This window comes from Leopardus geoffroyi, chromosome C3 (assembly GCF_018350155.1).
Source record: "Leopardus geoffroyi isolate Oge1 chromosome C3, O.geoffroyi_Oge1_pat1.0, whole genome shotgun sequence".
Classification (NCBI taxonomy): domain Eukaryota; kingdom Metazoa; phylum Chordata; class Mammalia; order Carnivora; family Felidae; genus Leopardus; species Leopardus geoffroyi.
Genome location: NC_059338.1, coordinates 116,392,298 through 116,412,001, shown reverse-complemented (window position 1 = coordinate 116,412,001; position 19,704 = coordinate 116,392,298).

The following is a 19,704-nucleotide window of genomic DNA, read 5'->3' as shown; positions in this document are numbered from 1 at the left end:
ACAATATGTATGTTATATATTAATAATCTTGACTAACAATAGGCTGGAGATAGCTTATATAATGAGAGATCATTCCTAAGGCTAAAAGTTCCTAATTACTAAAAATGAATCCTTGATATGTTGGTAGCTATAACTTCTGTTTATCTTTATTACAAATCTCCAGGAGTTTTTGTGGATTCCTCAATGTTATGCAATTAAATACAGGCTAAATAAGTGTGTATCTTGCAGGATTTATCTTCATTTTTTCCTGTGTTCCTTTTCCTGGCTTTTAAAAATCACTTCACTGGAAGAAAATCTTAAAAATGTTGGTGGTTATCTTTGGAGATGGGATTATAGGATTGAAATATTTTATTCTCTATATAATTTTATATTTTCCCATTTGTAATTCCTATGTTTTATTTTTATAACCAGAAAACTTACTAAAATGTAATGGTACTCCAAATAACCTTACTATTTGAAGATATCTGACGACAGATATCTAGAGCTACACACAGACACCGACTTGCAACACTTATCTAATTTAGGTTGCTTCCTAAGGGACTAACAGATGTTGGTCACTGAGCAACTTTGTAACAGGTAATAGTTACTTCAAACGAGCTGTGTTGAAAGTGGTGTCTCTCGGTGACTTGCACAGAATATGTCTTCACCCGAAATGGACACAACCTGTGTGAAATATGGCCTGTTTTATATCCAAACATATACACATATTCAAGTGCAAATAAAAAATTCCCACAAGATCTAGATTGCGGGTAATATGTGTAGGCCATTCATAGCCTACCTTACACACACTCAAATAGAATTCACAGAGGCGGTAGGAATATGTTTAAAATAACACTGCTAATGAAAAACAAATGCATCGAATATTTGAAAGCTATCTTTTCTGTTATGAATGTATCACAATAGGAATAAAAACGGAAAATATGGATCTCTCTCTCTCTCATTTATCCTTCTATTTCAGAAATTCTTATTATTCAGGAATAAGCTGCTATTAACATTTAGGTGTATTTTCTTTTAGGGATTTTTTTTCTCTCTGCATAACTACTAACATGTATTTAAAACTATTCCGTATTTGCATTGCCTTAGAGTACTCACACTGGTAAAATAAAACTGTAGCTACGTCCCGCTGTTACTGTGCTACTCAGGGTTTTTGAAAGTTCAATATCTCTTGCCACATGCTTTTCTTGCCAGAAATAGTGAATTAGAAAACACAATTTGGTAAGACCATGTACCCTCTCTTTTTACTTATTTTGTTTTCCCATCAATTTGCAAATTTTCCCACGTTTACTGAGCTCTCTTTCAATTTCCCTCCCTTTTAATCTGTATATTTAGGATTGGAAATAAGGGGGCATTAATGTTAACAGTCTTCTTGCCTTCAGTGTGTCTAATCCTATCCATGTGTTAAGTGTTTTCTATTTTATTCAGAATTCTTGGGATAGAGTGCTTCCATTCCTTTCTGATTTTATTTTATTTTTTTATTTAAAAAAATTTTTTTTTCAACGTTTATTTATTTTTGGGACAGAGAGAGACAGAGCATGAACGGGGGAGGGGCAGAGAGAGAGGGAGACACAGAATCGGAAACAGGCTCCAGGCTCCGAGCCATCAGCCCAGAGCCTGACGCTGGGCTCAAACTCACGGACCGTGAGATCGTGACCTGGCTGAAGTCGGACGCTTAACTGACTGCGCCACCCAGGCGCCCCTATTTTATTTTTTTAAAAGAGCACCCTCTCCTTATTTTTTCCCTTTGGCCCTTCTATTTCTTGGACTCTCTTGATTCTCTTACCTATCTCATATCTACAGAAGTTGCTCTGAATCTTTGGAACTACTGTGTAGAGTAATTAAAAACTCCATGATTTCCTCTTCAAAAATATTAACGCCACAAAAAAGGTAGGATTTCCAGATGAACTGCATCTGGACACAGGTACAAAGAGATACGATCCTTTTCCTTTTCCTGTAAACCCCAGAGTTTTCCTCATGAACATGTAATTTCTAACTTACCTCTTATGAGTAAAGATGCATTAGAATGGAAATCACTGCCAAGTATTGAAAGAATTCCATTTTTCTGCTAAGTCAAAGCAACATTTACTTTTGTCTTTGAGGACAGACAGAGACCTCATCTATACAGTGATTCATTTCATGACCTTCAAAAAGAAAAAGTCAATTGCGTCACCTTGTAATAAAATGGGAGACCAAGAGACAGTCTCACATACTATCTTGAAGGTCAGCAACCACAAGAAAATAAATATTTTTATTAATAGATGTTTTTAAAAAGTTACAGGGACAAAATAGACAAAGAATTGACAGTATTAAGAAAAGCCTAGAATGGAAATTATATTAAAGAATATTCAATTTGAAAACCAACACAGCTCTCATTTTAAAACGGAAATTTTGCTGCAGATAGAAGCAGCTGTCACGTGGAGGCCACGGGGGATCCACAGCATCCCAACCTCCCCACTTTGGTGACCGTGTTTTAGTCAGGGTTAAACAGAAAAGACAATGAAAGTCGTCTCTTCCTTCTCTGAATTGTTAGTCCATGTTTCTAGAACCAGTGTAGATGGAGAACTGGTGTATTTACACAGATCTTTTAAATGCCACATTTTACTTTAAAATTCAGTCCTTCCAGCGATTCAATAACCTTTCTCAGAAGCAACACTGGGAATCTATTTTTGAAAAGTAGTCTTGAGGTTTTATTGTGAGTTCAGCTTCTGGTTACTGTTAGTGGTTTTTTTTTTTGTTTAGTTTTTTGTTTTTTTTTAATTATTATTATGCAATAACTTTACTACTAGTGTTCATGCCAGGATCAGCTTGAGTCTTTGTTGCCACTTCTGACCTGAGTTCTACTTGCACAATGGTTAGTCTACACTTCCTGGAGAACCAGTGATAACTCCGGGATTGATAGTTCCTTAGATGCTGGCGTCAATACTCTTTTTGAACGTGGAGAGATCTGAAGTCTCTTCTGCTGGGAACGAGCATTGAAGGAGAGCAGGGCCTTTGCTGGACGCAGCACAAAGGCTCTGTATCCTCGAACAGCATTCAAGATTAGTAGCACTGAGGAAGGGTTAGGGGGTGTATGTCAGTCAGCGTCCAGTCAGGAACAGGGGGTTCAAAAGGCAATTTAATATGAGGAGTTAGTTACAATGGCATTAAAAGAGCTAAAAGGGAGAGTAAGGTGGGGTAACCCAGATATTACAAACTGCAGGAAGTCACTTTGTCTGGGCTGGCGGACCAAGGGAGAATATAGAGTTACCTGAGCCCTGGTGCTAGGGTGGCCTGGCTGGAGCTGGTGACACATGGAGAGCCCCGGAAGGAGCTGGGTCCCGGAAGGAAGGCCTGCCCGGAACCACCAACTACAGTGGCTTGTACAGAGATGCTACCTAAAGCAAAAAGAGGGAAACATTGTTCTGGCCTCTTATCTCCTCCACTCTATCTTCCAGACACAAACATTAAAAAAAAAAAAAGGACCGACTCATCTTGGCTGTGGGGGGGGTATTACCCAAACAGTTCCCAGGCTAGACTTTGGACACTGTGTAAAGTTTATCTACAAGGGAGACATACCTGAAAGACTGAAGGCTATCTTCTTGGTTACCGAAAGATACGAGCCACAAGATTAAGGTTGTTTCCAAGGGTGGAAAGTAATGGGGAATTCTTCTTCCACTTGGGCCAAAAAAGCCACGTGGTCCTTTCCAGAGCAGTCGGAGGTCGGCACCTAGCAGATACAGCAGGAGGTGGGGGCAGGGGAGACCGCCAGAACTGGGGCGGGAGCCACGCTGGCCTGTTGGTTGCAAGTGGTGCTGAGGAGTGAAAGATGAAGGCAGCAGGAGAGGTGGGAAGCTCGTGCTTAGAAGGGCTCGCCGCCGACCAAGGCAATGGTTTCCGGGCTGGCACAGGAAGTGCAGCCTGCATCCCGGCAGTGACAGTCTGCAGAAAAGGAAGTTCAGTGGGATCCTCGGACCCGTTTACATAAACATGGTAGTTCGAACCAGCCTTTGGGAAGTAGGGCGTAGTCACTGACACTTGGGGGAATGAGGGCTCCATTATGAGAACCCACGTAGATGGTGATAATAACGAAAGCCACAAATAATTGCCAGGGGCTACTAGGTGATTGTGCACTGGGCACAGTGCTAAATTAGTACAGCGTTGCATTTAATCCTCCCAGCTGTCTGTGGAGCGGACGCCCTTCTTGCCCGTACTTTTCGGATCAGGAGAGTAAGGTCTCAAGACACCTAGCTTGGCCCTTCTGACTGCAGAGGCTTCTGGCTCAGCCACCGAGCCATGCTCTCCCACTATGCAATCTTTGTGGTATGATTATGTAAATTCACCAATGCCAGTGTTGGCCATGCTTTTAGTTCGTTAAAGGGATGCATTCGGAAGAGTTTCTAGGTCATGCATGTTATGGAAAGAAGGTTTAGTTTCTCGAGAAGTACGCATTGCTCCCAAAGGAAAAGACAGGCCTTTGTCAACTGACACCCCCAGAAAGGGTATTTTGGCCCTAATTCAATCTGGCCAGGTGCCGTCCATCTGGTTATGCATCCGCCTCGACTTATTCAGTAATTTGACTCATTGAAGCAGCATGTATACACAGCCTACAACTTGGAGCCCTCCTAAGAACAGAAATAAAAACTCTCTGCAGATGTGGCTGAGCTGATGAAAAGCAAGGAAGTTTCCAGTTAAAAAGTACTGCCAATCCTCTCACACCATCTGAACTTATAATGCCGGGGAAAGAAAACTTTCATGTTGGTTAATAGGATGAGCATTTCTTCCTGAGGAATCCAGCCTTCTGTAAAATGACTGAGGGATCCCAGAGATAAGCCCACATGGCTCAAACTTCATCCCTTCCTTATCTTAATGACGCAGCGATTTAGAATTTCAGTTTCTGAAGCAAGTCCTAACACGAGCAGCCAAATTTCATCCAGTAGTACATGGAACTACTCTCCTTTCGGGGGGAGAAAAGTACATAAAGGATTTTAACATCCTCTCTGCCGAAGACCTACATGAAAAATCACATGGTACTTTAGTTCCTTGTGAGAATGGTAGAGCCCCTTGTTTGTCTTGAACTTGATCTCGAAAGTTAACCATAAAGATTATTAGGTAGAGGGGCGCCTGGGTGGCGCAGTCGGTTAAGCGTCCGACTTCAGCCAGGTCACGATCTCGCAGTCCGTGAGTTCGAGCCCCGCGTCAGGCTCTGGGCTGGTGGCTCAGAGCCTGGAGCCTGTTTCCGATTCTGTGTCTCCCTCTCTCTCTGCCCCTCCCCCGTTCATGCTCTGTCTCTCTCTGTCCCAAAAATAAATAAAAAACGTTGAAAAAAAAATTAAGATTATTAGGTAGAATATAAAAATATGAATCATCAAATTAAAAAAATGGTAAATCAGACGGTATCACAGTATCTTTTACTTGGTGAAACGAAATCTTAAATAAAAGCCACATATCGAAAGAAAACACCCGTTAAACACCTACCAAATAGAGGACTGATATCCAGAATGTGTAAGGATTAAAAGAACTCTAAAACATAACAACACACATGAAAATATGTGAAATGTCATTATTGGGGAGATGCAAATTATAACCACAGTGAGCGATCATAGCACATTTATTAGATATGGCTAAAATTAAAAATCTGACGACCCTAAGTGCTTCAGGAATGTGGAGTAAGTGGAACTGTTATATGTTGCTTCTAAGAATGCAAGACTTTGCTTCCACTTTGGAAAACAGTCTGGAAGGTTTTCTTCAAAGTTACCCATAGGCTTACTGTATGACGGGACTATTCAGAGTACAATAGAGGCAGGGAGTGTGGGGATGCATCGCTACCACAGAAAAAAAATCAAAAGCTTGTGTTTTATCAACAGAGAATCAGTGCCATCCCTGTGAGTCAATTCCATTCTTTTTCTATCCTTTATGTCACGTTATTAAGGATGAGAGCAGTGTAGTGTTTGTTTCAATGTATTAAACCAGACAGAGAAGTTACCAGATCACCTTGTTGACATCACAGCCCTATATTATAATTTGTATTGGAGTTTGACATATGAGTGAGCCCTTCCTGAGCATATTTAGTGAGAGAGCATTTTTTACTGTACTTTAGGGAAGGGAATAAAAAATAAATGACAACTTTAGGCTTATCTGGACTTCATAATAATAACTCTCACTATTGTATGCTGATGCTGTGCTAAGAAAAAGTACCGAGTGCTGTGCATGGAACATCTCATTCATTCTTCCCAACATCCCTATCGTCTCCATTTGATAAATAAGGAAACTGAGGCACGGAACAGATGAACAACTTTCCCAAAGTCACAGTCATTAGGAGCGGAAAGGAAGTTTGAAACCAAGATCTGTCCAACTCCAGTTCTAAAACCCAGTCTATTGGTCATCATGTTGTTGGCCCTGCTGGCTGTCATCTTGCCCTTACTATTCACTTCCTCTGTATGTAGCTTTCTGGTTTTCTGTTTGCTTAACAGTTTCTCTTAGTAAAATGTAAAAAGAGGTTGAAAAGAGAACATCCACAAAGATGTAGGAGTCCCAAAGAACAATCGTCTTGTTAAAAGTGGAAATTAAGAAAAAATAACCACATTTAAAAGATGTAATGATGAGAAGATAAGACTATTTGCTTAGGCTGGTGCTCAGACAGCCTTGTCTCCTAAAATGTCAACATTAGAACAAAGGCTGACATTTGTTTATAGTCAATGAGATGATGGTGCAAAACGATCCAGCCTGAGCTAGGAACCATCAATAGAAATCTCACCACTAGGTAAGCATAACAACCCCCACCTATCCTTCTGATCTTAATCTGAATAGAAAAATAAAAGCTAACTGATCAAAGTTCTTATTTTGATTCCCTTTGGCAAAATAATTAATGTTAAAGTAATTTTAACTTAAAATAATTTAGATAGGCTTATTAAAAGCTTTCTCTCCTTCCATCCACCTATTTTATCAGTGGGAAAAATCTTGGTCTTATGATGTTGAGGCAGGGGCTGTATCTAATTCTTAGACACAAGTCTGGAACATAGGGATCAGTAAGGGGTTTCTAAAACTGCATTGTAACTATTATTGAGTGTCATAGTAAGTAAGGTGCTAGAGTTAACATCAGGCATGTTAAGACTTGAAACCTCTAGTCTTTTATCTCATTACAAAGCATTGCTTCTAGTTTAATCATTTGACTTCATTTGGATGAATTTACTCTTAGGCAAGGACATTCAGACAGCACTCGTCTGAAATCTGTTCACAAAATTTCATTAGTTGTGGCTAAAATTAGAAGGTCTCCCCCCCGCCCCCTGTCTCTCTCTCTCTCTCTCTCTCTCTTTCCACTCATTGAGCACTTACTTTGGGTCATAGTCTTTGCTATGATTTTGCATAAAATATTTCTTCACAGTTCCTTTCTGCAGATGAAGAAATTGAGGTTCTGAGAGGTATTAAGGACTTTGTACATAACTATCGTTAATGAGAATTGGTTGGAAATTAAACTCAAGTCTGCCTTCTGTTCCTAAAATCATGCTCGTAACCCCTTTACCGTGGCTTTCTGAGATTTTTTTCCCCTAGATCCCAACCACCTTATAGTTCTGTTAATACTTTCTCTCTTCAGGCAAATCTATTTACATTTTACAAGATGAAGTTGTACTTCCTGTTAGGTGTGGCTACATTTAGCATAGCATATTAATTATGTGTATGGCCTCTAGAGTCAGACCACCCGGGTTCAAGTTCTGACTGTACTGTACCCGAGCTTGTGTAGACTTGTGAGACCTTGCTTGGTTTGCCTAACCTTGTCAAGGCTTCAATTTCCTCACTTATAACATAAGGATGATCGTGACACTGGGTAGTTGTGAGGTAAAGGAGATGAAGCATGGAGAGTGTTTAGCATTTGTCTGATTCATAGTAAGTGTTCCATAATATCATTGTAGAGTGGGAACTCTTTGAAATAATTGGGGCACAAGACTTCAGGTATCCCAAGAGTCTGAGCACAAATGCACTTGAATTCATGTATTTGTAAAGCTCAAAAGAGCTACTGCAACAATCTTTAATCTTCAAACCTTCTCTCATCTACATGTTGTTGCTAAATTAATCTGATCATGCGTCTCCCTTTTAAAAACGTTCCCTGTCTTGGGGCGCCTGGGCGGCTCAGTTGGTTAGGTGTCTGACTTCGGCTCAGGTCATGATCTCACAGTTTGTGGGTTCAAGCCCCACATCGGGCTCTGTGCTGACAGCTCAGAGCGTGGATCCTGCTTCAGATTCTGTGTTTCCCTCTCTCTCTGCTCCTCTCCTGCTCACGCTCTGTCTCTCTGAAAAATAAAATAAGCATTAAAAAAGTTTTTTAAAAATAAATAAAAACTTTTCCTATCCTTGTAGAAGACCAAGGCAAAAGAGGTCCAGGACAAACCACCATAGTGTGACAACCAAACTTCTGTAATTTAACCTCGACATGTTTTATCTAACTCCACTATTTCACTTCATATAACCAATGTTTAAGCCAAAGTGAACACCTTGATATTCCCAGTATAATTGTTTTTCTTTTCTTTTTGTTCCTTCCCACATATCTGCATGTCTAAATCACACCAACCTCTGGGCTTGGGACAAATGCCGTCCCCTCCACGTCCTTGCTGATCTCCTCAGCTGGAAGTGTTTTCTCCTGGAGCACTACTTCTCAGTCTTTAATTTTTTTTTTTAATTTGAGCATATTTGATAATGTTATATTAGTTTTAATTTTTTTTAACGTTTATTTATTTTTGAGACAGAGAGAGACAGAGCATGAACGGGGGAGGGTCAGAGAGAGAGGGAGACACAGAATCTGAAACAGGCTCCAGGCTCTGAGCTGTCAGCACAGAGCCCGACGCGGGGCTCGAACCCACGGACCGCGAGATCATGACCTGAGCGGAAGTCAGCTGCTTAACCGACTGAGCCACCCAGGCGCCCCATATTAGTTTTAAACATACAACATAATGATTCAACATCTCTATACATTATACTCTGCTCCCCACAAAGGTAGCTACCATCTGCCCACCATCTAACACTATTACAACATTATCGACTGTATTCCCTGTGCTTTGCCTTCTTTTCCCATGACTTATTCATCCCATAATTAGAAGCCTATATCTCCCACTTCCATTCACTCATTTTTGCCCATCCCTCCACCCGCCTTCCCTCTGGCAACCATCACTTCTCTGTATTTATAGGTCTGATTCTGCTTTTTGTTTATTCATTTGTTTTTTAGATTCCACATATGAGTGAAATCAGATGGTATTTTGTTTTTCAGTCTTATTTCACTTAGCATGATATCCTCTAGGTCCCTCCATATTGTCACAAATGGCAAGATCCCATCCTTTTTTATGGATGCCTAATTTTTTTTGTGCATCAGAATTACCTGGAGAACTTGTGACAACACACATTACTGCACCCAACTCCAGAGTTTCTGATTCTGTAGGAATAGGGTAAGGCTTGAGGATTTGCATTTCTAAGAACTTCCCAGGTAGAGGTGATGCTGTGAGTATAGGAGCACTTTCATAACACTGTCCTATAGTATGTTAGCTCATGGCATTTACTACCATTTGCTTTGGATTTCAGTGGTTTATGCCTGTGTGGTACCTCTTATTAGAGAGTAAACTGCTTGAAAACAAGATCTGAGGTTAATTGGTTTTTGTACCTTTCTCCCATGACGTTGAGTAATAGGGCGCCTTTAAAATGTTGTTTGGCTAAGTGAATGGTTAGTGGTATGGGAAGACATTGATAGCATTAGAGGTCAAAGAAAGCACAACACCCTAAATTCACAGATGTGGCCTATTTTACCCCTAAAGGAAAATGAATAATACTATAAGATAATGTATATTTATTGAGTTCTTGCTATTTGTTAGATGTTGATTGACACTTTTATATGCATTATCTCATTTAATTCTTTGCTTTATAAATATTTATTTTTGAGAGAGAGAGCACACATGTAGGCAGCGGAGGGGCAGAGATGGGGGGGCAGGACTCTGTTCTGATAGCAGAGAGGCGGACTCTGTTCTGATAGCAGAGAGACCAATGTGGTGTTCGATTCACAAACCATGAGATCATAATCTGAGCTGAAGTCAGGCGCTTAATGAACTGAGCCACCCAGGCACCTCTATTTCATTTAATTCTCATCATAACTCTTTGAGGGTAGACTCTAGTATTATGTATATTTTATGGGTGAGCAGTGACCCTTTGATGATTAATAATTCTCCCAAGGTCAGCTAGCTAGCAAGCAGAACTGGGAGTTAAACCAGGCACTGTTTTAAAAATCAGCTCTTAAAGGTCATACTCTATGGCCTCTCACTGATAAGGACCTGAGAAAGTTATAGATTTGCATTCTTATAATCAGTGTGTAATAGTGGCCTCTTTAAAAATGGATAGTAAGTTGTTTAATTATTCAGTACATTTATAGACTTGACTTCATGTGATTTCTGTTAGTTATGGTCTAAATTTAAAAATATATAGGGCTTAATCTGGAATCTTAGGCAGAAAATCAAATTAAATTATCAAACTGTATATAAGGAATGGTTGACCTCAATGTCTTAATCTCGTTAGTCAGCACTAGGATTATCATACACAGTTTCATCCCTTCAAAAATGATAATGAGGGTCGCCTGGGTGGCTCAGTCAGTCGAGTGTTTGACTCTTGATTTTGGCTCAGGTCGTGTTCCCAGGGTCATGGGATCAAGGCCTGTGTCAGGCTCAGTACTTGAGATTCTTTATCTCTCCCCCCAACTCACATGCTTTCTCTCTCTCTCTCAAATAAATTTTAAAAATGATGATGATGAAATTAAATTGAATGTGAGACACTGAAAAACCAGATTTGCCCAGCATAAATACATTGGGTAACAGAAAGGAAAATCGAAACAAAACAAAAGCCAAATTGAGTAATTTGAATTAGAAGCAGCATTCCACAAGTAAAGTTATCTGCTTCAAAATTATTTTAAGATTCTTAGTGCTTTTCAATTTTTATTACTTAGATTTAAAAATATGAAATATAAAAATATAGATTTATAAATATACAAATAAAAATGATGCATAAGAAATATCTATAATAAAACGCAAGAATATCCAAATTAATCTGTTTTGAAGTAATAGTGATTGTAGTTATTCAGGCATTTCAAAGCATTTTAAAACACCAAGTTTTCTGTCTACTTGAATTTTTGGCCATATAATTAAGAAAAATATGTGTTTTAAAGGAAGAAGTGGATGGACAGTCTCTGTTGTGGGATTGATGGGTAGGGGGGGCTATGGACATCATCCTATGTGGTAATGAACCCAAGAGAGCAGAAGAGGCAGAAAGAAAGGTCTAGAAGAGTCCTGCAATTTGCAGTCTGGTCTGAATATTTGTTAGTTAACTCCCTGAGCTGAAGACCATTACTTGATTGTTATTAGGGAAATATCCTGCTGTTAAGCTATTTCAAACAACTCTGAGTTTGCACTCTGTTAGAGAAGTAGATGAAAATTAGTATAGTACTTGGAGCTATATTTGATTATCCCTTAGGGTTCTTGCACCCAAGATTCCAGGAAATTGTATGAGATTCTGGGGGCCAGGCTATTAAATTCCAAATTAATAAACTACTACTAATCCTGGTAGCTTGATTGTATCCAACAGTTTTATAAATACAATAAAAAATTATTGTGGCAAAGCTGAGGTAATTAACTTTTTTTTCTCTCTGGCTTGTGATTTTTTTTTAAAGGGGATAATCAATAATTAGCTTCCAGGGGTAAGTTCAAATAAAACATATTCATCGAAATGTCAACCTATGTAAGAGAAATAATAATCTTGGCCTAGAGTTATAAAAGTAAAACAATCAACATTAAAATAATATCCAGTTTATGACAACAAAATAGGTTATATCAAGATGCACTGCAGGACGTTACTACTTACTGAATAGAGGCTACATTGACTTACAGATGCCTGGGCATCAGAGATGTAATCCCCATAAGGAAAACACTCTATGTCTTGCTTCCTGTTTCCCTACTGATAACTTGCAACATAAAATTTTCTGCACAGTTTCCACTAGAAAACATGCATTCATGCTAGCCAGTGAATATGAGGCAAAAATGTCTTTTTAATTAACATTTACAGGAATTTTTTTTCAAAACTCATAAAGTGGTTGAAAATATTTTCTATAAAAACATGAATTTTTGTAGATGTCTTTCTTTAATAGGCAGGAGAATCTTTTCCTTGACAACCATGAATGAATGATAGTCAATTCCATATTGTTGGTTGATTAAAGGAAATAACACTTGGTAAGGGGGAAGAAAAAGCAAGATTAATGAGGATGCCCCCAAGGAAGGTGGGAAGAGTGGCCTCAGGAAAAAAGGAGGATACAGATCCTTCCAGATGGCCTGAGCTTTGAGAATATTTTTTTCAGTCCAAAGGCTCGACTCTCCACATTCTGTGTTTTTCTTGGAAACCCTGAAGGTTAAGTTCTTTTGCCTTTATCTTCACAGTTTCACTCTGTGACCTCAATTTCCCATCCAGCATCAGGGCTCCTGGAGAACATCAAAGTGTTCCTTCCAACATGAAAGATAAATGTGAAGTAAATCCTAAATGCATTTGGGCATCTTTGAAGTTCCAAGTCTGCTGAACTTTTATTTGCTAGTTAAAACTACAACAACAACAACAACAACAACAAATGAAGTTCAGGCTGAGATAGGTGATATGTTAAAACATCTATCTGTGTATTTATAGCCCCCAAATACTATGACATTTATTCCCCCATGGTCCTCCTGGGGCTTCAATATCCTATTCCATTTTAACCTATTCTATCCTAACCCATTTACTATGGGTTAAAAAGCATATAACTAAATCATTTAATACTCAAATACCTATATTGGTCTGGAAAATTAGAGGTGATTTTAAGGGAATGCTTACACATGGAAAAAGAAACAAAAACATTATTGCCTTTCCAAAATAGTAATTCCTTCCCACCAAAACGGTAAGGTAATTAGTCAATTCAACCCATGACGGAGCACTCAGAGGACATCTTAGAATTCCTGGCGTTGGAAATCCAACCTGTGAGCTCTATATTTTTGAGATTTTTCAGAGTGCCAAATACTTCACGCAATGTCTGTTCATTCTGAAAACAAATGACTATTCCTACTTTATAGTAAGCTGAATCTCATTATAGTGAACTAAGAAGAGTAAGCTGAGTCTCAAGAGGCTGGCCAGGCAAGACATGATAGTCCAGGCGTGAACCCAAGTCTGTCTGGTTCTAAAGCCCTGCTTTCTTCACCCCCTGAGCATCACCTACAACCTTTAACCAGAAAGGTTCACAGATAGATGTGTCTTTCAGCCTCATCACGTGAAGCAGATTTTTAGGCCAGTGGTTTCACTTCCCATTTTAGCATCCCTGTGTGTAATGGGCTGATAAACCTATACACTCGACATACAAATGGGTGAAGAAGATGTAGCTTCTTTATTTCCTATAGATCATTGAACCTCCAAATGAATTCTACTCCACTAGATAGCAGAAGGGTGACAGACATGGAGAGACGCACTAAATTAATCCAACTTGCTAAACTCAGCTCTCTAAATAAAATAAACCTTCTCTTTAGGTGACTCAATCATTAGTTTTAAAGCTCAGTTTTCAGATTTGCTCCTGTCCTCTCTCTCCCTAAGATGGCTTTTGGTAGAGAACTCAATGTGTGACTTCATGGATTTAGAAACGATAGGGTGGGTAGCTGGGGGTGCTTCGGGCACATCTGCAGCCCTTATACTTTTCTCTCTCATCTGGCTTCCTCACTGGGTCCCTTGTCTGCCTGCTGTGTGGCATCCCTGGTATCTGATGCTGGCTGGCTCTGGGCCTGGTGACCATACAGTTGGTTCTGGCTCCATCAGGACTCCCCTGCCCACTTCTGCTTACTCTGTCCCAGGCTTTCACAGAAGAACAGCTCAGGGCAGCTGTGGCTTTTGTCTGGGCCCTGGTTGGAGGTAGAACACTTGGCTATGTACTCACTTCACACCCACCACCACAATCCCCTCTGTCAAGCTCCCTACTTGGGCCCCAGTGATTTCTGGGTGCTTTTGGGCCACTAGGGAAATCCAGGAGTCCTTCTAACCTACAGAGGAGGAAGGGGTGGGCTGAGGGCTCCCTCTGTCTAAATCCATTGTGTTGCCACTTGTCCCCAGCTTGTGCCCACCCCAGAGGCTTACCCACACTGCAGGCGTGCCCTGTGAGAGGTCTCCTTCCAGAGCCTTCCATAGAGCATCTCTGATTTGAGTCCCCCTCCATCCTACCTACAGATCTTCTATCTCAAGGCTGGAGCGGTGGGGCCATCGCTCTAAAACTTAACCTCCCTCTCTTTTTCCTTCTGTAAGAATCAGGGTTAAGCATGAGTGGTAGAAGTGAGTTTCTATCTCTTTCTTTGCTTTTATGGATCTTCCCAGATGTCCTTTTCCCCTTTTAATGAGAAGGCATCCAACTTCCCCATTTTATTAGGCTCTAGTGGTAGAACAGCTCAGGAGAATCCAATTTATGGGGGGCAACCTCCACACTGGTTTAATAGTTTGGAAATATCAACTGAGTTTCATGTGTGCACAAAGTTTTATATAAGAAATGATAGCTACCATGCTGAAACAGAGCTGAGACTTCATAAAAATAAATTCGGGAAAAAAATAAATGAAGGTTCTTGCTCCCAGAAGGATTTCTGTACAATATTATCAAGTTTACTTGCTGCCTGAGAGAAAGATATCCAATATTTAAAAATATTGTCGAGATTCTGGGCAGATTGATTCTGAAATCTCCCACCAATTTTGCCTTTCAATCAACATGTTTCTAGCAGATACTGTGTCCTGACATATTGCTTTACTAATCTGATAACCCCTATGCACATTTCATTATTCTTTGTATACTAAATGATGTTGTTAAACGTTATTAAAATGTATGTTTTGAGGGTTTGCTGTTTTTCTGTTAGTGGTGTTGCATTTGCACACCAATTAACATATATCTCCCTAATTTCTTTAGAGCCTTTAATTTGCTAATATGCACCCAAGGTTCCAAGAAAGGGCTATAGTGTCAAACAGTGTTTTGAAACATGGTTAACTTTATTTTTTTATTTTTTTAAATTTTTTTTTTTCAGCGTTTATTTATTTTTGGGACAGAGAGAGACAGAGCATGAACGGGGGAGGGGCAGAGAGAGAGGGAGACACAGAATCGGAAACAGGCTCCAGGCTCTGAGCCATCAGCCCAGAGCCCGACGCGGGGCTCGAACTCAGGGACCGCGAGATCGTGACCTGGCTGAAGTCGGACGCTTAACCGACTGCGCCACCCAGGCGCCCCAGAAACATGGTTAACTTTATAATCCTTTTCTTTTCTGACAAGGATTAGAGGAATGGAAACTAGGTCTCATAAAGAAAGGTCAAAGTAAATATTTTTTTTTCGTTTATCCATTTTGTTTTATTCTGTTTTGTTTTTCAAAGGGAAGAAAGGGGTGAGGGGTTACTTTTCAATCCACGAAGGCTTCTAATTTAAGAATAACCGTAAATACCTTCTCTTGTCAGTGGCAAATAAAATAAAGACATTTAGACTTGGACAAGCAGGTGATTTTCCCTTAGAAATAAACTAGTTCTTTCTTCTGACCCCCAGAAGGGAAAATATGATAATGGATCTCTCAGGAAGAGTATGGAGTTTGAGTCCCTAGAGATCTGGCTGGACTCTAGCAGGTTTGGACATTCGCCTTGCTAAAGGTATGGGGGGCTGTGCCAGATTGGATTGGAGCTAGCTCACCCCTGCTGGGATTTCTGCAGTGGACCCTGATATTTTCAGGGAGTGTTATTAGAGGGGGGCTTGCAGCAGTCTCACCGGGACCCGACTGGGCTTTGGAGTGGAAATTCCCCATTCCGTTTAAGGCCTTGTTTCATCCCAGAGGTCACCAGGGTTAGGCTAGACCAAAACATCTGAGCATGTGCTCGGTGACCCGAAGACTCACCCACCACGTGCCCTGGCTGGTGACTGCAGCAGCGGCCTCCTCACTCCAGGGCTTCCTCGCTCTCTGAGATTTTGTCCCGGTTGCTTATGGAAGGCATCCAATACTACACAAGGAGCCCAAGTCACATGTTTTCCCCACAACAGGCTCATCCTTTTGATCGTTTTCTGCTTCTCTGACTTTGGGAAGTTCACCTCGCTGCGCTGCCAAGATCGTTGCACTTGGGGAAGGCTTTTAGGCTGGAGGGAAGTTTACTTGGCACGGGCAGGGAGATGACTTTGGCCTATTTTGGGGCAGAGCGGCTTGGCAACAAGGGCATACAGTCTCTGGGTTATTGGCTCCTAAGCATCTTTCCAGAACCCAGTCAGGGTAGCGTTTTCAAGGACGTGGAATGACTTTCATGGCCTATTAAAGGCAAGTAGTTTCTGAGACAGCTGAAAGTTTGTGCTACTGAAATCTTGCAGACTTGCTTTTGAGTTTTCAACTTAGCCTGGGTTAAAGGCGCTGAGGGAAATGGAGCTGTCCTTTACCCTGTGCTGATCAGAGACGGCAGCTCTCACCCAGGTGTTTCTTGCCTGTGACCTAAGGATATGAATTAACTTTTCTGACAAATGAAATGTATTTGGCATCAAAATTGTGGAACAACTTTGAACATGAATAAAATAAATTACAAACAATAGGTTGAAATTATATTGGTTTAAATGAATGCTTTGAAAATATATTCATATACAACAGAATTTTTAAAAACACACCCTTTTCTCTAATTTTGAAAATTTTTTTTAACATTTATTCATTTTTGAGAGACAGAGCATGAGAAGCAGAGGGGCAGAGACAGAGAGAGACACAGGATTTGAAGCAGGCTCTAGGCTCTGAGCTGTTAGCACAGAGCCCCACATGGGGCTCAGACCCATGAACCTCAAGATCATGACCTGAGGCGAAGTCGGATGCTCAACTGACTGAGCCACCCAGTCACCCCGTAATTTTGTATCATTTCTTAAACAGATATGTGGTGTAATTCTATTCTTAGGTTTTCACTTTTTTTTTTTGTATACTTAAAAAATTATTTCAGAGGTAGGAAAATGATTTAAATAGTACTAAACAATATTATTTTGTGCATAGTGCTTTTTAGCTTACAAAACATTTTTGTGTGACTTGTTTATTTGATTATTCAATTCACACATTTAAATATTGTTCTTAAGCTTCTCTTCACACACAAAATGAAATAAAAACTGTTATCTCATTGACCAAAGGCCATTATTACCCCTTGGAATAGGAGAGCTTCTTACTTCTTTGCACAAGATAAAGATTAACTGCTAAATGATTGCAATCTTTTTAGGGACTGTAACTCAATTTACAATAATAATTAACTCTATTCATTCCTTGAATTCATGTAGCATACTTCCTGAAAAAGGTTCCACATTTACAAGTTTATATTAACACATTTGTTCCCACAATGGTCCTCAGAACATAGGTCAGACAGATTTTACCACTTCCATTTTTATGAATGGCAAAACAGTACATGAGATCAGATAAGGTGCCCAGAATTGATTAGTCTGTCAGGGTCACCCCTCCTGTGCTACTACATCCCCCCAGTGGCTCAGGACCATTCTGCGGGGCTCTTCAGCCCTGTGTGCTTTCTGTAGAACCATCCCTTCCCCCCAGCCTGTTCTCTCATTCTAGAATCCTACATTAGAAGTCTGCCCACTGTCTGGGCTTCCATGGTGCTTCTAAGCCCCAGGCTCAATCTGTGGAGCCAAGGGTCGCTAATAGTTTTGTGTTTGCATCTACCTAATGACAAGCTCACATTTGCCTATAATAACCTCAAGACCAGTGAGGAAAGGGGTCTAAGGCAGAAGGGGGACCTTTAAGAACTCCTGTCCCAGGGGGCCTTAGTGTTAGTCTAGATCTGACTGATTCCTTGGCTGGTTTTCCAACCCTTGCAAGTTCTGTGCTTATTACATACTCATTTTATTATTATTATTATTTTTGTAATACTTGTTTATTTTTTGGAGAGCGCAAGTGGCGGAGGGACAAAGAGAGAGGGGGAAAGAGGATCTAAAGCGGGCTCTGTGCTGACAGGATGACAGCAGTGAACCCTATGTGGGGCTCGAACTCATGAACTTTGTGATCATGATCTGAGCTGAAGTCAGATACTCAACCGACTGATCCACCCAGGTGCCCCACATACTCATTTTATTGACAAGAGGTGCAAAAACAAAAACAAAACACTCTCCAAATATATGTGGCATTCACTATCAACCAGGGACTTACTGAAAGCCCCCTTTAAGCATTTTATGGCAGAGGTTTCCAAAGTGACTTGCAGAGGAATTTGGCAATGGCAGCTTTTCCCACCCATCGCAGAGGGTTTATTTTTACCTCAAGTCTCTGGCTCATGGAGAAATAGAAGTAAATGAACACTTTAGGTACACCTTCATGCCCAGTAGTCTCAGGAGAGCGTCACAATTAAAAAGTTCAATTTCCTTTGTTCATTAAATGTCAATAAGAACCGGGGAGACAGGCATGTGTAATATTCATGCAAAGCATCTTCCATTAATGGGCTCAGATGTGAAAAATAGGTCATTTTAGTAATTCCGATTTTTGATGCACAAGTGGCCCAGAATTCCACTTTCTGCTATTAAAATCTGTTCCATACCATGAAAGTTGTACTATTAAATGTCATGAGATAAAATATATCCGTATGTCTATATATAGATAGATACATAATTATATAAAGGTTTGAAAAGTGACAGAAGCAGAATCATGATCTGAAGAAGAATACATAATGTGTAGTAGTGTTAAGAGATCGAAGAGTAGTTTGCTTATTAGACTACTCAAACGTATCTTCCCAAAGCAAACTTTTTCAAGGAAGTAAACCGTCCAGGGTTGGAGCATTTATAGAATATTCCTCATTAGATACCTTTTGGTTCTTCAAAAAGGGGCGTGTTTATGTGTGCAAGACAGATTAATTTATGTCTGTCCTAGGAACTCTAGAACTTTCCTCCCCCTGCTCTAAAAGGTGACACTTGTTATTTTTTCTGTTTCTTCTGAGCCTATCCCTTCCATCTCCTTCAGTCATGCCATTCTGGAAAACTTCTCACTCTCCAAGACTCTTATCTCATTCATTGGAACCTTTCTACCTTACCTAGGAGATGCAGTGGTCTTGTTATATATTCCCCTGAATCTTGTCCGTATCCTGGCTGTAATCATCTTACCTAATATTTAGTAAGAGCTCACTCTGAGCCATGTAATATACGAAGTGATATACGTGGATTACCTTATTCAGTTCTTACAAACCCCCCAGTAAGGCAGGTATTATCTCATGTCACAATAAGGTTAAAAACTTGCCCAAGTTGTCACAGGTAGGAAGAGATGTAGTCTGGATTTGAACTTGGGCACTCTGACTCTAAGGCAGTCTAAGTGCCATACTACATAGGTAATGACAGATATTACATTCACTTTATAGCATTAGGCTTATGTGAGCTCATCCCATGTCATAACTTCAAGTAATATCTGTAGGTTGATTCCTCCCAAATTTATAACTTCTCCCTGAAGCCCAGGCCTATATCATCACTAGCGTTTCTAATAGATATATTAGAATTAGTGTGTCCAAGATAAAACTCCTGATCATCTGGCCCACATCCTGACCCTTCCACAGTCTCCCGCAGATCTTGGACAGTGGCAACTGTATCCACTCTCAAAATCACGACTGAAGTCTTGTCATTACCAATAGCTGCAATCCCTCCACAATCTCAATTTCCTTCCCCACCCTCTGACCAATCCTTCAACCTCTAGAATTCACTAT